This window comes from Chiroxiphia lanceolata, chromosome Z (genome assembly GCF_009829145.1).
Source record: "Chiroxiphia lanceolata isolate bChiLan1 chromosome Z, bChiLan1.pri, whole genome shotgun sequence".
In the NCBI taxonomy this organism is placed as follows: Eukaryota; Metazoa; Chordata; class Aves; order Passeriformes; family Pipridae; genus Chiroxiphia; species Chiroxiphia lanceolata.
The window spans coordinates 32,270,101-32,286,415 of NC_045671.1; the positions used below are offsets into that span (position 1 = coordinate 32,270,101).

Genomic DNA, 16,315 nt, shown 5'->3' on the forward strand with positions numbered 1-16,315 from the left:
GGTGTGCCGATTTTTCCGGTTATGGTTGTAAATATTTCAATAAACCAACAACAATGGTGTTTAAAGCCTGACTTTTTCCTATTTGCTTTTAAAACATCATTAAGTTATTACAGTGTTTTCAAACTACACAAAAGGAATACATACTGCTTTGGACATGAGAATTTCTAGAAGGCTGTTAATGTTCGTCTTTGTCAGGTGCTGAAATAAGCCTCAAAACATAATAAAAGCTCCAAAAAGCAACTATGATAAAAAATTAAAATATCAGTCATACTCAGTATTACATCTTCACACAAAAGAATCCCACCAAACTGACTTAGAACCGATCATACCTGTATGAGCAGAACGCTAAACTCCAGAGCACTTCATTGACAACAAACAACTCCACATTTGAAGCACTTGTTGGTGAGGAGAGAAGTGGTTAAGGTTTTCTTTCAGAACAAACCCCAAAGTTTACTCCTATAATTTTTTTAAGTAACAAGTACTGTAGCAGAAGCATCCTCATGAAACAAAGGGCATAGTGATCTCGCTAATAGTGTTGTGGTGACCTTTGAGACACTGACTAGTCTGTCAAGCACCATCTGTGATATGTACGGTGTAGTTAAGAGGAGGATTATTAGCTGGCCTAGAAAGTGAAGAGCCATTTCAGTGTTAAAAAGAATATGAACTGAATTCACTTGACTTGTACAGCTTGAGCATCTGAGTGCTGCAGATTAAGGAAGCCCTCTACTTCACAGGATAGGATCCAAGGATTATGTTGAATATATGGCACCTCTCATCTTAAATTCATTCTGAGTTTTGGAAAACTAAAATCAAAGAAGCACTGTATCACAAATCATCTTTACTATTGGCAATATAATCTCTGCTGTTAAAAGATATCACACATCGATGTAGTAAAGGTCCTAGGAAACACAGGAGCACTGCTTAATGGAATGGAATGCATTAAAAACAGCTCAGATTTTCCTAAAAATATTAATTGTACTTGGTGTGGGATATGCAGCACCAGCATCCTGATTCACCATGCTCAGATTTTAATCATGCAATCCCCTTCACATTGCTGGATGAGAAGTAGAAATGACAGCAAATAATGGGTCAGAGGAACTACTTGCTGCTAAACTGGAAAGCTCCTTTCCTTACTGCCTACAGTAAAAGAGGCCATTAAGAGTTGCTTTTTGATTAAAAACAAGTAAGCAATTTCAACTACGGCAAAGTGACATGTTTTAACTTGACATTTTGTTAAGGATGAGTACCCTGTGAAGCTCATGAAAGAGTGAAGAGATTCAGTGGAACATCAAGATTTACTATATATACTCAATGCCACTGTCACTCCTGCGCAAAACACGTCAACCTGGAAATATCTGACTCAACAGCCCTAAGGTTATTTAGAATAGAAAGTGAGATTTTTACATGTTTCACTTTGATGCCATGAAAGCAGCTGCATTAAGTTCTCTCAGTGGTTTTAAAAACCAAAATAAAATGCTTGCTCTGTGTTTTAAAAGTTTCTGTGCAAATGTGTGCCACCCACCCAGCCAGTAATAGCTTACATTCACCATTTTCAGAAAGGATAAACACAGCAGAGAAAGAAATGATAATATAAAAACAGCCTGGCACGTGAAATGAGGGAAAGCACTGTAGAGTATCTGGCAAGACAAAGCACACAAATGTTATTTTATGAAAATTAATAGCAACTGAAATTATACTCCCATCCCAGTACTCTCACCCAACCTCACACCCAAATTAAAGGTATTTTATCTAATTCCCAGTTGAGAGATTGCTAGAAGCAGTAAGTCACAGCTGTGTTGACACTGAACTTCTTGAACACAGAATACTGTCACACTGACACCCTTTGCAGATGCTTCTTTACAAGCAGCACCAGTCACTTGATTTGAAATACCTATCTGTAAAATAAACTGGTAATCTCTAGCCTCTTCTCCAGTTAAAGTCTTCTTTACAGTTCTGGAAACACACCAACACTTCATTATGCCAAACTTACCTGCATTTTGATTAGAATTTGACAGTGAACTCGGTTCAACTCAGTAGTATCTCAGATGCTGCCGAGAACAGACCCCACTTACTCATCTTTTTAAGTAGATACTCTCTCCTTTTTTCCCCACAGAAATCTATAACACAGACACCTTCAATTTAAAATACAAACTAATTAACCATTCATTCCGCTGAAAAATGTTGGTATAATGTTGATACCTGACTTGTCTGGAGAATTTAAATTATGAATAGAACTATCTTTCCTTGAAAGGACAAAAGACAAAAAAAGCACTGGATATCAAATTCTGCACACAGCTAAACAATGTTACTTTATAGTAGATATCAATATTTGCTTTGATACACCTTGTTTCAGAAAATTGTACTCTCACAGCACTTTTCATCAGTCAACAAAATCACAACTACCTACGAAGACAGTTGACTGTATATGTAATTGATAGTATACTGTCATTGACTGTAGAGAAATTACAGCACTGCTAAAACATCTGCACAGTAACTTCACTTCTGAAGACTGCAAACATTTCATCCAGTTCCTAACATGCCATTTTAAATTTCTGCTGGAGCTAGAAGCATTGGCTTCAACAATGTGCAAAAACCAATGACCAAATCTAGTACTATTATCATGACTTTTAATAATTACAGCAACCACTGAAATTTTACCTTCGCAAAGACAGTGAAGGCAGACTTTCTAGACCACAGCTGTCTAACACAATAATGCTGACTTCTGCCTCATGGTTTGAGTAGCTTTATGATAGTCAATGACTATTGTAAGTAAAACTTAGTGCAAAGCTCTTTCAGCACTATGTTTTTTTACAGAGCTGACAAGCAGCCATACATCACTCCAGTTAGGAGTCAGGGACCACACTTCTCCTAACTATATTACAAGAAGTTAACTCAAAAGCTTAGACTGCAATTTAGCTAGCATTTTTTAAATCCTTACTTTGTTTTTAAATATTTTAAACTATAGGAGTTTGTATGCTTTTGAGGCCATGGATGCCTAAATTTCCAGATGCCAATTTCCATAATTACATTATGGTAGCAGAAGAAGAAATATTCTGAATTCCAATCTAAAGAATATAATGAATAAGATTAGTATTTTTTAAAAATAATGAATTAACATATTTTATTTGGTACCATGCAACCACACAGTTCTTTTCAGTGAGTCTCAGAGAGCATAAATGGTTAAGAATGGATATTATTCATAATTCAAAATGAGATTCCTTATGAATCAATTACATGCTTAAAAAATATAGAGAGGTTATGTACATAAGTTACCTGAAATGATTACAGAAAATATCAGAAAAATGCACTTAGAGTAAATAAAGTAAGATACTTTGATGAAATTTTTTAGGACTTGGATCTTTTTAAAGACTGAAGTTAGGTCCAAGAGAAATATTTTCCAAATGGACTACTGTGATTTTCTAGATATGTCCAGTCTCTGTGTTATGGTGGCAACATAGATACATTATTTATGTACTTGATCCATTAAAAAATTATTTACAAGGATGCTGTATGATTGTAATGTGGATTTTTTTGCATGGAAGCTGGGGTATTATAACTCTAATTCAAAGGAGAAAGAGAGAAAGGGCAGAATTCACAAAAAGCATATAGACAAGATTCAGACTGGCACACAGTGTGTGATAAAAATCAAATATGGAACATAATGGGACATATGGAAACATATCTTCTGTGCAGGGAAGGATGAATCACAAGTTCACAGCTGGAATTTATGTGGATCCTTATTTAGTGGAGCATCTGTAGCCACTGTTTAGCTACATTCCCACATCAACAACAAAACAGTGCCACAGAAGAGAATACATGCATCAAGCTCCAGCTGGTATCTGCGCCCACCACTCCTTTCTTTTCCCTGAAGTCACATTTAGTCAGTTTTCTTTTTACAGTTTGTAGATGTATAAACATGCATATGCAAGTCAGTGGATAGAAACAAAATGCAACACCCAACCATTGCTGAATTTTGGAAGGTTTAGGGATGTGGTATAGAAGGGATAGGTTTAGAAAAAAAAAACCCAGTCATTTAAAATCAGTCTCATGTCTATAGTGCTACTTTACACATTTACATATTTAGTTACTTTACGAACTTCACATGCTAGAAAAGTTTTATTTCAGTTTGGTATCATAAAATGGCCTTTAAAAAATGTAAATTGAAAAATCATAGGAAACATTATTTATATCGGTTTGTTTCTAGAACACTAAATTTCAACTTCCTATTTATTAAGTTGCATACAGATTGAATTGCTTTAACATTTTCATACCTGACTTTCAGCTCCTCAGCATTAGCAAAAAGCAAAATAATAATGTGCAGAAAGACATAATTTCAAGTCTAAGCAACTTGCATGCAAAAAACCCATAAATACTAACTAAGATGTTTAAAGTGGGGCTAGTTTTGTTTTGGGGGTTTGTGTTGGTTTACTTTTTAACACCATTGTGATCTATGCTGAGTTAAATAATTTCCTTCTATTGTCTTCTGAAAGATTTCACAAAATAAAGAGACAGATTATGAAAACATACATTTTTATGCAAAATTAAAATTGCATTTTAAAGTTAAAAAATTACCAGCACTGAATTATCAGAAGATTATTTTTTTAAACAGCTAGCGTATACCACGCACTTTCTCTTAAGTGTACATTTAAATATCTTAAGTGTATAATTAAAATTTTTAATAACCTAGACTTCAAAGGTCATGCTTCTACAAATATTGCATTATTTGAAACTAGAGTACAATGCTGTAGTCACCTCCCCAAATTTTGCTTCTACAATTATTTCTTAATTTAACATTTAATGTGCTTCATCACAGAAAAACCAAAACATGAATTATCTCTTCCTGAGGAAAGACTATAGGAAAAGCCCTCACACCACTGTTGTGATTATAGACTCTACTTGTACTAATTTCAGTGAGAAAAGGACCATACACTTAAAATTATAATTTTCTAGTGTTGTAAAGTATTGTTTTTCCACAGAAATGCATCAAGACACTTTTGAGGTTTACCTGTAATAGTGTACTGACAGGCTGACTACCTGAAATCAGTTTTCACCACAAAAAAACCCGTAGAAATTATTTTAAATAATTTGTCAGATAAGTCTGATGACATAGGAAAATTACTAACCATTTTTGTTATTGTCTGAGCATTTTCTGTGGTTTTGCTCATGTTCTAAAATCCAGCCTTTACATCTCTCCTTAGACAATCAGACTGAGAAGCCACTAATAAAACTATTGTCATTAACAAGAAAATACACTAGAATGTACCTATTTCAGGTTTTTTCTCAATTTTTAAGGAAAACAAAAAATGCCATTTTACAATTATTGCTATTCCAAAACTGTAGAAGTAGCATTTTCCTTTGAATGAAAATTCATGTATCATCAGAGAGATTCTACATTTTTCAAGTTCTTGTAAATAACATCTCTGGATTCCTAAATACTAATTTAATATTGCAGCCTATGCAACAAATTTTTCTTTTTAAATATTTAAGGGAAGACAATGTCTTCAGAATGCTGTATCAAAAGGTTAAAAATACACATTTCCAACTAAATTTAAATGTTTAATCCCCCCAGAGAAAAATCACCATCTCAGTAGATTCCAGAGCAGTATTTCAGGAGGTCTTTCAAAATGGTATAATAATATTCTATTTAGACTACTTTGTCTTTTGTGATTAATATTATTTTATATTCTAGGAGGAGAAAAGCCAAGTAAGAAGAAATTGAAAATTATACACTGGAAACAAACATGACCAGTCACATATATTTTATAACTTAAAACAGTGTTTACGATTCAGCTATCCCTATTCTAGTAGAAATAAAACATTTTTTTTAAGAGTAGAACAATTATAAGAACATGTAATAAGTAAAATCTATGATAATGAGATCCCGTGTCATACCTTATTTCTATACATGAACAAAAACATATATGGTGAGTTGAGGGGGTTTTTTCCTAGCAGAAAGGAAGTGACTGATAGACCTCAGGTTAAAATTTATTTTCCTTTAACAATCTGATCATTCATTCTCATTCCCTTTCTCACTCTTCCCTCCTCCACTCTGAACTGAACTTCAGCATTGCATTAAAAATGGACTACTGGATAGGAGGATCTATTAAAATGAGTAACTCACTGCATAAGGTACTTCCTTTGCAGTATGTTCCATCTGCATGAAGCCAATGTTTTGGTGTGCTTGCTGTTGCTGTAACCAGTTCTCTCACATATATCAATAAAGCTGTGCATACATTCTATTTTTTTAATGCAATTTATGCCTTTGGAGAGGTCATGCCTCAACACCAATGAATTAATAAGCAGCCAATCTGTGATATAAATAACATATTTAAAATCATTAATCACCTCTCAGATTATTATACTGTTTGCAGAACATAATCAAAACTGTTAAGTATTGGGCATTTCTTTATGGCATTCTGCAAAAGATGCAGCAAAGCGTATGAATAAATCTCTTTTGGGGGAAGTTTGTATAAAAAGCACTTTTTCTGCTATCTTTAAGGACACCAGCAATCAAAGAGTGAGCTCTTTCATAAAACTGTTTGTACACCAATGTTCAAGTTACAGTTGAGTAACACAGTAATTCAGAAAACATATTTCTGTTTAAGGCTTTAAATGCTAAAAAACCCCCACCCTACCCTACACCCTGAAAAAACTCTAAGCCACGTTATTTAATCTTGAATACAACATAGAATCCCTAAAATTTGCAGCACAAAAGATAAAGTTCTTACATAGCTGTTATGTTTTTCCTAGTTTAGAAACAGTAACCCAGAAGCTAGTTTTGCTTTTCATACCTGCTTTCCACAACCCCTTCTTCTGTGCATTCTAATTTAAAAGAAAAACTAATAATAGATAAAGCAACGCATAATTTGACAGCCTACCAGTTAAATTCTGACAGGGTCAATAAAATGAGAGCTTGCAGGAGTCCCAGATGAGGAACACTTTCATGAATGCCTCCATTGTGTAAACTCTCCGTATATCCTGCCTGCAAATGACAGTCATATGCCACCAGCTGCAGGAGGCATTCCAGCAATGTCAACTCAACTGCTGTGGGGCATTAAGGCAGGGTAGATGAGTTGGTACTTCTTTATATTATTCCCTGGCTAATGTGAGAGCTGTCACACTTTACTCATTTAACTGTTATTTTTCTAAAGACTATGCTGTTTATTTAGAAATGTAAGAAAATACACAAATAAAGCCTTACTAATGGAGCTCCTCATTTTAATAGTAGTTTTATTATATAAAGCCAGCTGGAAGTCATTATTTTTTCCTTGCACACTCTTCATTAGTTTTTACCTCCCTCCTCTCCAAAACATCTATTTCAGATGTTCTTATCGAATTTATGTATTTTAAAAAGTAAACTGTTCAGGGAACAAACAGGTATTAAACGTTACGATAGGAAGTGCAAAAACACGTTCACTACTCAGAAAAACTGTTGCGACCAGTTCTGAGGAGACTGTTTTCCTAAGAATTCCATTTTACAGATTGCCACAAAATTTTTTTAGAGAATTCCTGCAAGAAAAAATGGCACATTTTTAATTAAGAACTAAGTCTGAACACAGGGATATTCATGCTTTTAATTGCTTTTAAACAAATCACTGAAGTCCAAGCTGACTTAATTTTTGCCTACTAAGTCTGTGTAGAAAAAATTAGCATTCAAGTGTTCTATCAGCTTAATTTTCCCATTTTTCTATATATTTATTAAGTCAAATAAACACATATTTGTCATATGGGAATACAAATATAATGAGGGCTTCTTTTTAAATACTAGCAACACCTTGGTTAAGAAATTGTAGAAAGCAGAGATCAAACTGAGATGCTTTTCAGCACCTTCAGTGTGATAATCCAGGACATCATACATTTTTATCATTCTTTTTGCATACAAGCACACTAAATACAAAACACTGAACTCGCCATGTCAGCACTTACATTCGGCCTTCCTTGAAAGGGATGCTTCTCCTCTCTGCCTCTCATCTCTTCCTATAGTGCCTTATAATCAAGATTGCTTTAATTATTCAATTACTACCAAGAAGAGTTTTTCTTTTAATACACGTTCAGATATATACACATAGAAAGAAAAACTGCAGTGAAAGAAACATGAGGAAAGACATTAATAAATAAAGGATATCAAAAATGATCTATCTTAAACGACATTTTGCCGTTGTACTTCCGTAGGAGCTGTAACATCTCACAAGACATCCCTCTGAAAGCAGCAATAAAACTGCAGTACAGTACACAAGGTTTTGTATTCTGTGCAGGCAAAGGGCAATGAATATGCTAAGAGGAAATCAATCTGCATAAAAGGATCTGACAGTAGCATCTTCAGGTTTGTTTGGTTTTTTATATACATATTTTTAATGAGAAAACAGAAAAGACAGAACACTTTGGGAAGCCAAATTTTTATTTAAACAAAAATAATTCCCTTCAAAATACTATTTTATTGATTAAATCACCTTTTATTCTATTGTGTTGCTACTTTTTCTTTAGAAAAGTTGGCAATTCCAGCTAGCAAAGAGTCTTGTAGATATTTCTTCTCCAATTTATTTCATGTTGAATTACCCTGCCCAAATTCCATTCTGAGATTTCTTGTTAAAAAAATTCAAAACTTCAGAGGCAAACTAAAAGCAACCATAATTTTGTACTGGCTTCCAAGGTAACCCATGAAAAACTGAGCTTTCAGTAACTGATACATAAAATCATAGAGGCCGATAATGTCTAAAAGCTCACACCTGATCAGAGACTTTAACAGAAAACCTTGCTTAATTTCTGGATTTTGATAACCCAGGAAGCCAGGTTTAGATTTCTTAAGAAAGTGCAATAGCTAATTTTATTTTTAAATTATGTTCATCTTCTTGGTGTCTAAATAATAGAAAAGACTAGAATACACAAGAGTGACTTTCTTTACCACTGCATAATCTTGTCTTGCAAAATACCTGCACATTTAGCTTCATAAAAGTTACATACACACAGAAGGCTTACAGAATTGAGCTCCTGGTTACAGCTCACTCTGAAGGCTAGTACACTGCTATCTGTGATCCTGTACCTAAACTATATGCTGTCCTTGATGCATGACAGGGCCTCCAATGACATGAATGGAAAACATATGCTCGGATCACAGTAAGGATGTGGTCTTTTATATTCTATTTTCCTCTCACTGGTACACCAAATGTTGAATTGTTCAGATGAAAAGAACTACATAGTATGACATTTTCATTTAAACTGTTCAAAGCCAGAAGTATTGCATTTTAAAGTTACTGATCTTTAAGAAACACACTGTGGAATGCATTGAGAAAATACATATGCAGAGACTTGGGTAATCTGTCTTCTTCCCTGGAAGTCTGATGAAACAAAGTTTAAAAGCAACCACCACAAATAAACAAATATAAATAAACCTGTTCATCAGGTGTGCCTTGCTGTTCTTCAAGTTGCTAAAAATTACTGAGAAAAAATAAGAAAAAGTAAAGCTCTCTTTTCAACATTTGTTGCAGTAGGTATCACAAAAAAAAAAAAATAGAGAGACATATACCATGTCACTCCATTTCTTTTATAAGGTACATATTCCAAGATGCACAGGTAGCCAGACTGCAGAGCCCACCTCTACTGGCATATCTGTGTTGTGGTCTATTTCCAAATAAACATCATTTCAAATATCATAGCAGGTTTACCTGCCAGTGACAGTACATTTCAGCTTTAATGACAAACCCAGTATAAATTTTCTCACTTTCCACAAAGCTTCCTAAAGTATCACTTGTTCACTTTGCAAAAAAGATTGCTGACTTCTGTGTGGTACACAAGGAGGAATGGCAGGATCATAATCATGACATTTTCTCTTCTGAACTCCCACGTTCTCTAAGTGGTGGATGACACACTCCTTTCCTTTGTACAAGTGCACAGATACGCATCATCAGTAGAGGATAGGGATGCAATGGCTTCCTGCGAGAGTCAGAATAGCATCAACGGTACACTGTTGGCAAGTTCACACCAATCAATGCAATTCTGAGATGCTCACTCCCCACCCTTCAAAGACATGCCCTCTCTATGACAAAATATTGTGTGACACAACCATACAAGTGGCACTGTTTTCTCTGTCAGTGAAGGAAAATAATTTAGAAAGCAGTTGTCAAGTATTTCAGTAAGGGAAAGGAGGCATTAGGGCATCACAATAATGAGTGGGGTAAGCAGTAAAGCAGCACATGCCTGCCCATTGGCAGATGCACAGTCTCTTATTTTGGACATTTGTTAGACAGACTGATGTTAAGCTAAAGAATGCATTTTGCCTCATTGAAAAACTCAGACATTCATTTAATAAAAATACTTTTTAAGTTTACTCCTTTCTACAGGTGAACTGGGCAAAAAACAAACTCTTTAATTACAGTTTATCTAGAAGCTGAAATTTTGTCTTTACACTCTCAGAATTATAGCAAAAACCTGCATTACTGATTCTCTTTCTGATACAGTAACAACGGAATTCTCCCTTTCTCCTCTGTTTCGGCCTTTTCTTTCTTGAGTCAGTATGATTCATCACCTCCTGGGTATACTAAGAGCCCCAAGTTTGGAAATTCTTCTAAACTGTGAAGAACCATTAGTCTGCAAGGCAAATCCTTTAATAAAAGCACAAGCACTATTGTTTGAGAAAAATAACTGAGCAAAGAAAGCTAGAAGGTTATGCACAGCATATGTTTTGAGCATTTCTAGTAAAAAGTAAAAGCTCTTTAAAGCTTTTGTTTTAGATTCTACTTTATGACAGCAGTTCTGTATCACGGAACAGAGTGTTCCTTTGCAATCAGCACAGTGTCACAATGACCTGGCAAATGCAAATGCTTTCACTATCACTACAGTCCTTGCAATCTTGCCTCAGCTGTGACCCATTCACTTTTGCCCCAGCTTCACTAAGATGCCTTACTCAGCATCTAATTAGTTAGGGAAGATTTGCCTTGGCTCTTAACCCTGACATAAGAGCAGAAGACTCTTACCGCTGTTTTATACCAGATCTGTTCTGTCATTACATTAATCAAATCCCTATAAAACTATACTTATGAATATGTAACTATTAAAATACAAAAATAAAAAAAAACCAGAAAAAATACATTTTAAAATATTAAACACTAAAGCTTATTGTACAATATAATTGAGCATGTTTCAGCAGGTTTTACAATTTTGTGCATACATATCTCCACGTTAAGCAAAGCTCTGACAAGCACATCATTAACAAAAATACAGAATGGTATAAATATGTTCAAACACTGTATGTGTATATGTGCAAGATTAATATGCACAGAGAGGAATGGGAAACTATTTGCTATGTTTTAGTTTTCTTGTAAATCCTGAACACAGTAAGAGAAGTTATTGAGAAGGATTTTTTACTTTTAATCATGTATCATGCACATAGCCATGTATCTATCATTGCATGTACTTGTACGTCTAATTGTATACATCCTGCATTTTTGTCATGTACAGTATTTTCCGTGCCTCTATTCTGAGGCATCTCAGAAGCAGCAAAAAATTCTTGATGCAAATATTTTTAATTTGCTAAAAGGACCAGCACACACTTAAACCATGCTTTACCAAAATACCCAACAAAATTTAAGCATCTGAAATAAGACAACATAACCTGATAAAGCTTCTAAATTCATACTACCACACAAACTTATTCATGAACAACCACAAAAAAATCCCACCCCACCTATTACCGCTATTCTATAAATTGGTGTAATAAAAATATATATAGTTATATTATGTTTGCTGATGCTTACTCACAAATGTGATTGTTAACCACCTTAAATTACAAAATGCATTTTACCAATGTTAATCTTCCTCACAAAATGTTCATAGTAAATCAGTGTATGGTATTACAGCCCGTTGTCAAATTAGGTTTCAACTTTTTACATCTGCACCTATAGTAAAAGAATAGTTATATACTACAGTAAAACAGTTAATTACTTAATATACGCTAAAATTGCATAGAACCTCTACAATCAGCAGCCCAGAAACATTTAAAAAGCTTTTACCTTCAATCTATTAGACATTACACTACGCTCCTATTTTTTTTAATACTGGTTCAATAAACAGTTTATGTGCCTATGTCTACATCAATGTTAGGAACTATAGGATGGAAGAACATAAGTGCAGCTCAAAACAGGCAGTACACTTTGTATGCAGTTTAGTATTTCTAGCAATATTCATGCATACTTCACGTATTTTAAAGATTATTTAGTTTTCCTTGGAATAATCATGCATTTATGCAAGGAAAAAAGTTGAATTTACTGTACCATATCTCTCATGAACAGATGCGTCTATATTAATATACATCATTGATTTAATTTTTAGTTTTCTTGGCTTTTCTTGCTCACCTATCTAGAAGCGATTTCTCTGGTGATAACTAACACATCATGCTAATGAGAGAATCTAATGTACAATAGAGAAATGTCACTACTAATAATATTTGCATGAAGTTAAATAAAGCAACTGTAAGAGAATGTCAGTCAGTTGTTCTTTAATAAGACACAGTTACACAATGAAATTATGTTGTTAATTTTGTTACATCATTGAGTGAATCCTAAATTACTATATAATGATGCACAGATCCATTTATAATTCTGTATACTGCTTTTTCACTCTCATGTTGAAAATAGCTTCTGGAAAGGCTATTACCTTTTTATCTGAAATGGATTAAAAATACTTCTTTCTCAGCAAAAAGGCAGATGGCTCTGGCATTTTGTGTCACTGTGGGTTACAGCCATTTCTCTTATGGTCTCATTTCTGAAATGACTTTAAAGTATTTTAGAACATTATGGCCCTTAAGGTAACTAGATGAAGAAAAATGACATATCTTATTCTAACAAATACACAAAACATTTATGAAAGAAGACAATCACAAAAGCCTGCTTGTTGGGTTTTTTAAATCAATCAAATCCAGACCTTCTTTTCTGTTGTTAACAACTCCTTGCCAGAACTAGAATGGGCAGTGCGTGCCCTGGACTTAGCCAAATGAGCATGGAAGAGAAGCCAAGGGTTTCTGCTCATTCTCGACCTGTCACTGATCAAAGTGACCCGGAGTAGCACTCCTTTTTAAAAGTTAAGATTTATGCCCTTTGAGGTTATCAGACATTCTTCTGTGTACAGAATGGGATGACCCCTTTAAAGCGAATCACACACTTTTACATGGACAAAAGGTGCATAGGCAAAACAATGCAGTCAAGTGGTCATGTCATAAAATTCTCACAGGTAATTTAGGAGACTATTTCATTTCTCCTCTCACCCCACCAAAATCTAAATTTGTTCTGGAATGTGGAGATACCATTTTCTTGTGTTCACATTCTCAAAAGAAAATAGTCCCAAAATAAGTACCATTACACTTGCTATTAATAGCTCAAACTTGTATAATTAATCCTAATTTTTCTAAGACACATGTCACAATGAAGTTGATTTTCCTTTTATTCTGAGGAAAGTTATTCACTCCTATATTATGCAAAGAGCAGTGCAGTGTGAGTTGAGAGGTAAGACGAGGCAGGGATTGCAAGGTTTTGTTTTGTTCTAAATAATTCTTCTTGCCATACTTCAATCTTTCCACTAAAAATCTGCTTAAGTTAGAGCTCCCAAGAAAAGTGATGGGGCTCAGAATTTGTTTGCTTCTAAAAAACACATGGAAAAACAGCATCACACTTAGAAATTTAAAAAATACATGTCTCTAGCATTACTATGTATAGGTGGAAAAGTTTCATTAAACAGTTCTTTCAAACCATGCCAAACTTTGCTGCAAGTTATGCACATTTCATAACTTCATGTTATTTGTACTTGTGAAAACAATTTTTTGTAAAGCATAGGAGAAATTGTAAAAATACTTACATTTCCAGAACATGGATTGAAAATAATTAACTAGCAAATGAATGAAAATAGATAACAGAAAACAATATTCAAGACTTTAGTGATTTATAAAGAAACACTGGCACTTAGACACAAATTTGCAGCTGCACTTGCACACAGTATGTGTGAGCTAGCAAGTTATAACAGCCTTAACAAATCAGAAACATAAGACAAAATCTTATACTTAAAGAGGAGAGAAATGCATTTAGCAAAATAACTTGCCCTCCTCTTAAAAGAATGATGAAAGCATATTTGGACTAAATATGTTTAGCACATGTTAAAAAAACAAAATATGACAAGGATATTAACAAGTATGCAAATGCATCAAGAACACACTTCTAAGAAATAAATCTGTTCCACGCTATCACCTTTGCAGTGCTACTTGTGTGTATACCAATTTACCTTGATGTAGCATCCACCACACGTTTATTCACTTAGTACACTACTTCTCGCTTTCTATACACTACACAATATGAGCATGCATGTTCAATAATGTAAAAAATCCAATTAATACTCAAGAATTAGTACATTAAAAATATTATTTAAAAAGGAAAATAGCAACCAAACAGCCTAGCCTATGTGTATAAACATTTGGCTAGGTTTAAATAAGCTAATTGTCTCAAATTATTTGACACATTGTGATGCTCTTCTATTTAGTTTTGTTTTCTTTCTTTGTCAGTGTTGAACATTTTCTAGTCTTTCAGAGACCACACAGTCTAAATCTGTTGAAAAAGATCTAATACTAAACAGGCAATCTAATACTATTTATGGGGTTCATTTGTCATTTATCAATTGATTGTTATCTGGATCTAGTTATGTTAACTCTTTTGTGACTGAAATGGAAAGAACCTTTCCCCAACCCCTAAAATTTAACCCCATTTCTTGCTAAAAGAATACAGCGGGTAATTTGGATAACTGCTTTCTGTGCCATTGTCTAATATCAATATAACCAAATATGTTATGTATCAGAGATATGAATATAGCTGATAATGTTTCTAAGCAGTGCAGCAGCAATTCACACTTCCTAGTGCCAAGCAGTGTTTTTGAAATGTGCATCTCTACAAGGAAATTAACTTTTTTACTTTCAAGAATGGGAAATTGGACAGGGTTGCTTATTTGCCTTACGTTGATTACATTCTATACCAGCATACTGTATCAGCAGTAATCAGGGTCCCTCTACAGGATATATCAAAATATTCCTTATTCAAATGCCTTCATCCTGTCCTGAGCTATACTGCTTAAATGGTCATCCATAGACAACCGCTATTGGTTATTAACTATCTGCTTTGGAGTTTTTCTTGACTTTAAAGTTTGGGTTTTTTTAATTAAATTATTGTTTTATGGTCAGTATTCAAGCATTCCTCGTTACTGTAACTATAAAAACCTAATTACTTTCCCTCTCTTTTCTTACTGTACAACGCCTCTCAGGTAAATTACTTAATTCATCTTATGTCTAACATTAAATAAAAGTCTAATATCAATATACAAATTTACTAACTCCTCTTCTGGCTAACACAGTATTTCAATTATTATCCATCAGTGTCAGACCATAATTGGAAACTAGTTTTCAGAAGGGCAAAACATCCCCTGGTAGGGAGTCACCCTGTTAAAAACCTCCAGGTTGAACTTCCCTCCCCTGCTTGAGCCCCATCTAAGCTGAAAGTTTCTCTCTTTCTATTTTTTCTTGCTTTTTTTTTTCTTTTTTTTTCCACCCCCTTTTCCGTTTCCCTTCATCCAGAAGAGCCAAGCAATTGTGCAAAATTAGCTGTAACACACAAGGCGCGTATCACCAAGTGTATGGTACAGAGACACTGGCTCCTGTGATTAATTATCAGTTATAACTGGCCTTGCAGTAACATTTTCGCTTTCCCGTCAGAACCGGCATACCAAGCTGCCTTAAACGCGGCCCCCGGTGAAGGAGCAGCGCTGGGGAGGACGCCAAGGCTCAGCTCCGCAAAGAGAGGGGGAGCGAGACAGGGAGCAAGCGGGAGAGGGAGCGGGAGAAAAGAGACCCGAGGTCTGAAACTGTCTCCTCTAACGACCCTCAGCTCCATGCTGGCAGCAGTAGGACAGCTCGTCGCTCCCTCCCTCTCAATAAAACTGTGTTCTGCCACATTAAGTAAATTATGCCGTTGAGAGGGGCCCCCTAAATTTAGTATCAGTTTGATTTGGGGGTTTTTGTACTGAGGAAGAAAAAAAAGTAGTTTTGCTGGGATAGCAGATACTTTTATTTATGGGACGGGGGGGGGGGATAGTGAGGGGGAAAAGGCTGGAACAAAACACAAGCAAACAAAGAAAGAAAAACAGTCTTAATAGGAGCAAAGCTCTATTTGGAAACTTTAAAACAAATGCTTTGCTTTTACTTAAAGCTTTAATATTTTTTCTTCTTTTAAAAAGGAGCCCTTAGGGAAGAAATGAAGTAACCATGCACATTCCAATGACATAGTTATGACAG

At 34.7% G+C, this 16,315-nt stretch overlaps 1 protein-coding gene across 1 annotated transcript in view; it reads right to left on the reverse strand.

The window, feature by feature from the left end:
* Positions 1-16,315, reverse strand: part of BNC2 (basonuclin 2) — a 329,796-nt gene that overhangs the window by 219,472 nt on the left and 94,009 nt on the right. The gene's annotated exons all lie outside the window — the stretch shown is intronic.